The sequence below is a fragment of the Melanotaenia boesemani genome, chromosome 8, assembly GCF_017639745.1.
Source record: "Melanotaenia boesemani isolate fMelBoe1 chromosome 8, fMelBoe1.pri, whole genome shotgun sequence".
NCBI classification, from domain to species: domain Eukaryota; kingdom Metazoa; phylum Chordata; class Actinopteri; order Atheriniformes; family Melanotaeniidae; genus Melanotaenia; species Melanotaenia boesemani.
Window position 1 is genome coordinate 3,929,493 of NC_055689.1, and position 10,030 is coordinate 3,939,522.

The 10,030-nt window shown below is 43.6% G+C and overlaps 1 protein-coding gene across 1 annotated transcript in view; it reads right to left on the reverse strand.

The window, feature by feature from the left end:
* The window catches only part of LOC121643794 (phosphatidylinositol 3-kinase regulatory subunit gamma-like), a 43,175-nt gene extending 35,332 nt beyond the window's left edge, over positions 1-7,843 (reverse strand). The window contains exon 1 of the mRNA XM_041991340.1: positions 7,516-7,843. The gene's annotated coding sequence lies outside the window, so the exon portion shown is untranslated. The remainder of the gene's footprint in view (positions 1-7,515) is intronic.
* Between the last annotated feature and the right edge of the window lie 2,187 nt (positions 7,844-10,030).

Sequence of the window (10,030 nt, forward strand, 5' to 3'; positions counted from 1 at the left end):
GTTGATGGCAAGCGCAGAGCCCTGAGCAGATCTGGTAGCTACGCTGTCTCAACCCAGTTTAAACAGGCAATGCAGCAGGCAGCCCCACCCCTACAGCAGCTCCCCAGAGGACCCATTGTTTCCTGTGTTGCCGACTTAGCAATCTGTAACTATAATTAGCGAGTTTTAGACCTCTCTAACGACTCTTTTTTTTAAAAAGCGACCAGCGACACATTTAGAGACTGACGTGAAAACGTCGTTTCCTCTTCTCATTGAGTGGTGGACGCTACCGGAGGCCCCTCCCCCATCCAGAAGCACGGCAGGTACCGGAGCTGCTGCAGCAGCCCAGGTCCGAGCTGCAGGAAGAGCAGGAGACGTCAGCTCTGCTCCACAAGCAGCACCAAGCTGCTACTGGCTGGTCACGCCCTGGCTTACTGCCGGATAGTAATACCTTCTCATGTAGACCAAAACATTTAAAAAGCTCATCTGTTCAAATGTTTTAATTAAATAATCTAGTTTTAAGAAGCAGATGATCTTAACTAGGTTGTTCTATTGTTTATATTGTTTACTTAATCTGTAAGCAAACAGTCTGCGAAGGCTCATCAGACTGTTTGAAGACTGGATATCTGCATGAACTAATACATCTTTTAAATAAAGCATTTATTTTAAACTGTTAAAGTCTTTTATTTATTAATACATGTTTGTTGCATTGTTTGGATCGTGTTATCTTTGTTGTGTTGTGATTTTGATTAAAGTAATTACTTTTCCCCCTCTTTATAGTACCAAAATAGTACTGCGTATCGAGCATCATCCTTAGTATCAGTAGGGTATTGGATAGGATCATGATAGCATGAGCAACTGTATGATGCTGTCATGTCAACATGGAGCAAAACCTCTGATGAATGTTCCCACCACCTGGTTCCATCTATCACACCAAGAATTAAAACAGGAGTAGAACTTGTTCCCTTTTTTCTCCTTCTGACTTCATAGATGAAGTGACCTCAGTTTGTAAGATGAGGTGAGTCAGTTCAGGTGGTCAGGATTACTACACACTAGGGCTGGGCGACATGGCCTGAAAATAAAATCTCTGATTTTTTATAGCCAAATCAGATTTACGATTTTAATCGATTTTTTTTCTTTTCTTTAACAAAACAAATAAACTTATTAAAAACATTTATTTATTTATAAATAAAGCATATAATGTTATAGCTTTTCCACCATATAAACAACTTCATATCTTACATAGAAATATGCAACACAATGCATCCGTGATCTCTTTCCATCTGGATCTTATCATACAGGATCCACTGAAATAATTCCCCGGATGAAGGTTGTCTCTTAACCAGGGTTTGTGGGTTAAGTTGACTTCTGCATCTCGTAGAGAGCAGCATTTCTCACTGCAGTTATACACACAGCTAAATCCCAGGCGTGAGTGAAGGGTCACTTCACTGAAAATCTGTCAGACAAACACCGTTCTGGTGTGGAGGGAAGGCTAAGTCTGCTGCTAACTAACTATGGAAAAAAAATCCAGATTTTAATAAAAATAAATCGCCAGAAATGGAAAATTCGATTTATCGATTTTATCGCAAATGTAAACATATGTACATTTAAAATACGTATGTTATTTCTTCAGTTCTTACTGGCTTTTAAGCAGTTAGCTAACGCTTTGCTAGGTTAGCATAACCATAGCAATGTAATGGCAAACATAAACAGATAGAGAGTAACTTAAGCTAGGTTAGCACAACTTTAGCAATGCAACATAAATGTAAAGCATGACCGACGCAACAAAGCGCGGGTCGCTATCATGACACATGGCAAACGGAGTTAAACAGAAACTGGAGACATGCTGAGTCATGCCTAATTTCACGTTACAGACGTACCTGTCACCATACTCTGCTCTGCCCACCCCTGTAGTGTTGCCCGGCTGTAGCTGCTGCTGTAGTTACTGAGGGGTGAGGACTGAATGGAGTCAGAGCTCCATCTAGTGGACAAACGGCGCAACAACATCACTGGACTCCGACACTGGACAACATTTACAGTTTTATGAGAACTTAAGAATATTTCAACGTTAAATTGGCAAAACTCCAGGCAATTATGATTATTTTGAAAAGGGCTATAATCGGCTGATTTAATCAGCCGGCCGATCAATCGGTCGGCTCTACTGGTGACCAGTATGAGAAGGAGGTACCAGGATGCTGTGGCTATCTATGTATGGTTCTTTCACATACTGAGGCTGTTTGTTAAATAACAAATGTCACTGCACAATATTGTTTCTTCAAACTGAATCATCAGTCTAGTATATAACACCAGACAAGAGTCAACATTAGAATCACCTGTTTAGCAGAGAAGATGTGGACAGTTTTTCATGGAAACATCCCACATTTTCAGCTCTGCTGCTCAACCCACACATGCATTTTCCTGACAAGCGTGACCCTTTTAAAAGAGAAATAAACAGACTTTCCAACAGTCGAAGACTTATTGTAACAAAGATCATAATTCACCAAACACTTTCTCTTTACTTTCTCAGTGAAGATGTATCTCAAATACACAATCAACTTAAAATCAATACAATAACAACAAACTACAGACTGGGACAATTATGTGGACGCAGCAGTTTGTAAGTTAGTGTGTGAGTTAGCGATGACAGCCCTGCAGGGGAAGAACTGACTAGAGCTGCCATGCATGGATCCTGGCCTCAGGCCACATGTCCACATGGATCTTAAAATCTGCTGCGCCACAGGCGTGGAGGATGGGCCAACAACACCAGCGCTTGTGATGACTTACTTTTCAGCCTGAAAACGTTGGCTTACGCATTTTATGATTTAAGTTGTGTTTACTTGAATTCTGTCGGGCCCTAATGAAGCCGAAAAGCTCAGTTTGCTAAACAGAAACATCTGCTCCAACATTTAGCACCGAGATGGCAGTGTTTCAGAAAATAACGGAAGCAAACACACCCCAAAGCTGAGAACTCATCGTTTACAAAATATTTAGGATTTACAGTTAGAAATGCTTGAAATTCATATGATCATAGTCTTAAATGTAAATATGTAAAAAGACAGTATTCACTTTATTTACATTATTTTCTTTTCTTCAGACTTCTCTGTATGTAGTCTCCTGCTGCCACATGCACGTTGCATTGTTGTACAAGTCCAAGTAAACTCTACTTTAAACTCACAGAACACTTCTACCTGATTTTCACTAAACATTAAATGCTTCTTTGTTTGGCTTATATAAACCAGCCTGTAAAAACGGAAACCTTTTAACCATAGCCAGCATCAGACATGATGTTTCCAGCCTCAGCTTTCAGGTTATGGGGCTAAAATGATGTAAAATGAATGTATGAATAGATATAGCAGCATAAAGGCCGATCAGAAGAAGAAAGCAGAATTTATTACTAACAGAACTTTGTAGAAATAATACACAGATCAACAGTGACCAAGCCTTTTCTCATCTGCACGTCATTCTCTCAAGTCTTGGCTTTCAGGAGAAAAAACATTGGCACTGAAACAAACACACAATCCATTCATCCATTGTGTGCCGCTTATTCGGAGTCGGGTCGTGGGGGCAGCTGCCTAAGCATGGAAATCCAGACTTCCCTCTCCCCGGCCACATTTACCAGCTCATCCGGGGGGATCCCGAGGCGTTCCCAGGCCAGCCGAGAGATGTAGTCCGTCCTGGGTGTCCTGGGTCTTCCCCGGGCCTCTTTCCGGTGGGACGTGCCCGGAACACCTCACCAGGGAGGCGTCCAGGAGGCATCCCAACCAGATGCCCGAGCCACCTCATCTGGCTCCTCTCGATGTGGAGGAGCAGCGACTCTACTCTGAGCCCCCTCCCAGATCACCTTAGACTTCTCACCCTATCTCTAAGGTAGAGCCCGGCCACCCTGCGGAGAAACCTCATTTCGGTCGCTTGTATTTGCAATCTCGTTCTTCGGTCACTATCCACAGCTCATGACCATAGGTGAGGGTGGGAATGTAGATTGACCGGTAAATCGAGAGCTTTGCCTTTTGGCTCAGCTCCTTCTTCACCACGACAGACCGATGCAGAGTCCGCATCACTGCAGACGTCGCACCGATCTGCCTGTCGATCTCCCGCTCCATCCTTCCCTTACTCGTGAATAAGACCCCGAGATACTTGAACTCATCCACTTGGGTCAGGACATTATTCCCAAGTTGGAGGAAGCACTCTACCCTATTCCGGCTCAGGACCATGGTCTTGGATTTGGAGGAGCTGATTCTCATCCCATCCGCTTCACACTCAGCTGCGAATCGCTCCAGTCAGAGAAGAAGATCACGGCCCGATGAAACCAACAGAACCACATCATCCGCAAAGAGCAGAGACCCAATCCTGAGGCCGCCGAACCGGATCCCCTCAACACCTCGGCTGCGCCTAGAAATTCTGTCCAAAAAACTTATGAACAGAATCGGTGACAAAGGGCAACCTTGGCGGAGTCCAACCTGCACTGGAAAGGATTCTGATTTACCCCTCGCAATTCAGAGCAAGCTCTTACATGGTCGTACAGGTACCGGGAGCTCGTAAAAGGGGGTTCGGCACTCCCGGAGTACCCTCTACAGGAGTCCCTGGGGGACACAGTTGAACGCCTTCTCCAAGTCCACAAAGCACATGTAGACTGGTTGAGCGAACTCCCATGTCCCCTCAAAGACCCTGAAGAAAGTGTAGAGCTGGGCCACTGTTCCACGACTAGGACAAAAACCACGCTGCTCCTCCTCAATCCGAGGTTCGACTATCCAACAGACCCTCCTCTCCAGCACCTCTGAATAGACCTTACCGGGGAGGCTGAGGAGTGTGATCCCCCTGTCATTGGAGCACACCCTCCGGTCCCCCTTTTTTAGGAGAGGGACCACCACCCCAGTCTGGCAGTCCAGGGGAACTGTCCCCGATGTCCAGGCGATGCTGCAGAGGCGTGTCAGCTAAGACAGCCCTACAGCATCCAGAGCCTTAAGGAACTCTGGGCGGACCTCATCCATCCCAGAGCCCTGCAAATAAGGAGCTTTTTAACCACCTCAACGTCCTCAGCCCCAGAGATGGGAGAGCCAATACCAGGGTCCCCAGACTCTGCTTTCTCATCGGAAGACGTGTTTGGTGGGATTGAGAAGGTCTTCGAAATATTCCCCCCACCGCCTCACAACGTCCCAAGTCCGCTGTCATTGCCCACGTGGGCACTGAAGTCCCCCAGCAGAACGAGGGAGTCCCCAGAAGGAGTGCTCTTCAACAACCCCGCCATGGACTCCAAAAATGGTAGGTACTCTGAATTGCTGTTTGGTGCATAAGCACAAACAACAGTTAGGAGCCATCTCCCCAAATTTGAAGGCAGAGGGAGGCTACTCTTTTGTCCACCAGGGTAAACCCCAATGTACAAACGCCAGCTCAGGCTCCTTCCCTGCCAAAGAGGTGACATTCCACGTCCCTAGAGCTAGCTTCTGCAGCCGAGGATAAGACTGCCAGGGTCCCCGCCTCTGGCAGCCCCCCAGCTTACACTGCCCTGACCTCTATGGCCCCTTATGCAGGTGCTGAGCCCACAGGAGGGGGGCCCATGTCACCTTTTAGAGTTGAGCCCGACCGAGCCCCATGGGTAAAGGCCCGGCCACCAAGCGCTCGCCTCCATACCCCACCTCCAAGCCTGGCTCCAGAGGGGGGCCCCGGTGACCCACGTCCGGGCAAGGCAAACATGGGTCCATGGTTTGTCGTCATCATAGGGGTGTTTTGAGCCATGCTTTGTCTGATCCCTCCCCTAGACACCTGTTTGTCATGGGTGACCCTACGAGGGGCATAGAGCCCCCGCCAACATAGCCACTAGGATCATCAGGACGCGCAAACTCCTCCACCACGGTAAGGTGGTGGCTCAGAAACAAAAACTATTTCCATGTTTCCACTTTTTCCTCATTTCCAGTTATTCCTGCTACTATTTACCTGCTATCCTCACTAAACCAACTCCAGTTCAGCTGCTTTGTGGCGCCACAGTGCATCAGAAAAGTCTTCTTGGCTTTATTCCAGCCATAGAGGAGCATTATTTTTCTTCTTTTCACACACACATAGAACTTTCTGCTCACTGGTTGATCTTTGGCTGCTCCTGATTGGACGTTACCGTCAATCTAAGCTCTCTGATTGGTGGAAAGTCTGACAGGAAGTGGCTTCATCATCATGTCCAGGTCTAAATAGAGGTCTCTTAGCAACATAGTAGTGATAGGGATCTTTTTATGATGAAATGTGATAAATAACGATGTTATCATGGATCATTGTGGATTTACCAGATAGTCTCTGAATAAAACTACATTTAGTGGGCTGGATTGTAAACCTCCTGGACGGGATAGAAATGCCTGGAAAACTTCCATATATCATCTCAAGTGTAGCTATCCATCACAGTTTATCCCACAGAGCTACACACTACCGCTCCTGGGAAACTGGTGATGGTAGAAGAGGATCTGGTAGAGCTTTAAGGGTTAATACACTTCTAATAATTTGTGTAGCTAAAACCAGTGAAATATGAACTGCTTTTAACTGGTTGCTGACACAAGCAATCGAATAACCGACCATCCATCACTTTCTGTTTTAAGTATAGAGAATTCCTGAATTATACATATAAAAAAGCCATCAATAAATCAGACAACTGGTAACTTAACCTGGTCAAGTCTTAAAATGATCTTTTTTTCCTAAGAGAATGTAATAAATCTGTAAAATCTTATTTTTATTGGGATTTTTGCAAAGTTTTTATCCACACAACTAAAACTGTCCCTATGCAACCTTTCTGGCTTTCCTAAGAGGTGATGCCTGGCATTTTGAGAAGCTCCACTACTTTTGGGGGAATAGTGTTTAAATAAAATAAGCCCTGCAAACCATTCAGAGCATTTAGAGACATTTACAGGGCTTTGCCAGAAGATAAAGCAGTGCAGTGGAGGGCTGGCATTTGGTGGCATTATGCTGGATTCAGTAATTACAGGACAGAGGGGGGTGGGGGTCCACACAGCAGACTGTCGTCTCATTATACAACTGGCACAGTTTCCAGTAAGTCCTTGATGTATACCAAATCCTGCTAGGCCTCCACACTGCGTGGCCTCCTGTAGACTCCAGTTAATGGATCAAACACGGTCCTTAAACGCACCATACATGTCTTTCTTCTTCTTCTTTTAACACCTAGTTAAAAACATGAACCCTAAACACGTTCGTTTGACCACTTCTGCCACAACCTGCCGCTTATAACATTTACCAATTTATCTTTGGACGTTAAAAAGCGAAGGAAGAGAAACAACTAGTAAATAAAGTTTGATAAAAAAAAAACATGCTAATTACAGTAACTTAGCATGTCAACCAACAAGCGCGAGGACAGGACAGCAAGCTAAAAGGGTGAATAAATATTAATAAATATATTAATTTATTAAACTTCGCAGATAAACTTTAAAACTCTGATCGACAGCGTGACTCTGCGTCCGCAAAGCACACATGCAGCGCTTCCACCATTTTCGAGTACAGTGCCTGTACTGGAAATGTGCAATAACTTGGGAGAAGAAAAAAACTCACCCGCGGATATTTGTTGGCTCTATTCTGGCTCCGGGACTTTAACAGAGAGAAGCAGCAGGCAGAGTCCGCGTCGAGCTTCAACCTGCAGGCGGTGGCTTCTCTCGGTGAGCTGCAGTCCGGTGGCAAAGCTTTGATTTTTACTTTTAAAGTCGGCCGTCTCTTTCCTCTCCCGTGCATAACTCCCTGCTCCTACACACAGCCATTTTCCAGCTCAGCACGGCGCAGGGAAGCAGTGCGTGCGTGGGAACTAACGTGAGGAGCGCGGAAAGGGGCGAAGCCAGACGGAAAAGTCCGAAAGTTTCAGCGAAGGAGAAGTCCGAGACTGCTCGTGAACCCAAAGTAGGACCATTAAAATTAAGGGCAAATTGTTATCCTGGGGAGAACCCTGGAAGAAAACTATGGAGCCACAAAGATCCCAATTATAACCACATCCTTCCAAGGGTAAATTAACAAAAAGGGTTGGAAATAAATACATAAATAAATAAAATATATATATATATATATATATATATATATATATATATATATATATATATATATATATATATATATATATATATATATATATATATATATATATATATATATATATATATATATATATATGTGTGTGTGTGTGTGTGCGTGTGTGTGGAGAGAGAGAGAGAGAGAGAGAGAGGGGGGGGGGGGGGGGGGGGGGGTGTTTCCTAATGTTTTACTGAGTTGAAGCTGCACTAAATGAACCAGGCCAGTGTGGTTGAGCTCTAGCTGCCTTTCTCTGAGCCTAGACTTAGCGCTCCACCATGGTTTATGTGAGGATGGGAAAATTGGACAGGTGACACATATGGATGGGAGTCAAATAACGGAAACTGATGCATCGACTCTCCTGCTCGACTACCACAGAAAGGTAAGCAGAAATCTCTTGACATTCAAAATTCTGCGCATTGAACACTTTAAAGCTAAAGGAGCTAAACTTTCTGGAAATTTACATAGCAATAATAAAATGAATTTAAAATTGTTCTCGCAGGGTTTGGTAATACCAGCAGTGTCTCAGTGAGGATGGACATGGTGTCTTGGTTCTGAAAAGTGTGTTGGAAACTTAACGGTAACAACAATACACGCTGAAAAGAATTAATTGGCCTACTCGGGTGTTATGCCATACCAACCGGCTGGCTGCTGAGGGGAGACTGGGAAACTGTGGGGGCTATCTAAAAAAAAAAAAAAAAGTGAAAAGTGAATTTAAAAAGGGTTTGAGTCCAAGGGTACTGAGATACCCAGATTTCTAAGATCAAAAAGGGTTTGAGTCCCGGGGATTGAGACACCCTGAATTCTATTTAAAAAAAAAAAAAAAAAAATAATAATAATAACAATAATAAATAAATAAATAATAATTTTAAAAAAATGGCTGAATCAACAGGTGAAGAGGGAAAGCCTGATTACTCAAAATGTGCACCGGACAAATGGTGGAAACCTATCAAAGTTCAGTAAAAAACAGAAAAAGGAAAAATAAAAGAAATAATTAAATAAGTGCACTATAAAATACGATAAAAAGGAGATAAGGAAAATAAATATATAAATAAACAGAGAAGTGTGGGTGTGTATGTGTGACTGGAGACTCTCTCATCCCAAAGCAGTGAACAGAGTGGACACTTTGCTGCTGTTAATGAAGCTGAGTTGAAAAATTTAATAGGTGGTGATAAATCTCACGAAGATTTAAAATAGTCACATGTTTCAGTAAAAGCTAAAGTAGAGGGAGATGCTAAATTTATGCATGAAAAAGATCCAGATAATGTAAAATAATCTGATCTGTCTGAGGAAATGTTTTGCTCCACTCCAGAATGCTTAATACATACACAAGGACACACTTTAAAGCTGTAAAGGCTGGTTGTCCGTTTAGAAAGAAAAAGAAAAAGAAAAAAAAAATTATCCATATGTCTATCTGTGAAAAACTCTAGTTTTTGAATCTCTGCTGATTTGAATCCACCTAATGAAACACTGATAAAATATTTTCATAAGCATTTCATTCCTTTCTTATGGACACCTTCATCAAAATGCTTTGATTTTACTGGACTTCCTTCTACTTAATTTGTGTTTTGGAGCACTAAAAAAATGACTTGATATCTGTAATATTTCTTTTCATGCAAATTTAACTGACCAGGTTGGCAGACAATTGGAAACACACGCACACACATGCGCACACACACACACACACACACACACACACACACACACACACACACACACACACACACACACACACACTTTTTCTATCCAGTTCTTGGACCTGACCATTTGTGGAGGAATTGTTACTTCTGCCAAGGCGAAGCCATGTATTTGGTGGCATCTACTTGTCTGTCTGTTAGCAACATAACATCTTGGTAGCGTCATTTGTGTCGTTAGTCTCGGAAAATTCAAAAATGGGCAAAGAGGTGGAGCTGAGAGGGGGACTGTAAAGGTGGGGTGGATGATTGACAACCATCAAACTCCGAGCTGCCTGTAGCTAAGAGCTAACTGAGCTAACCCCGAGCAACGGTAG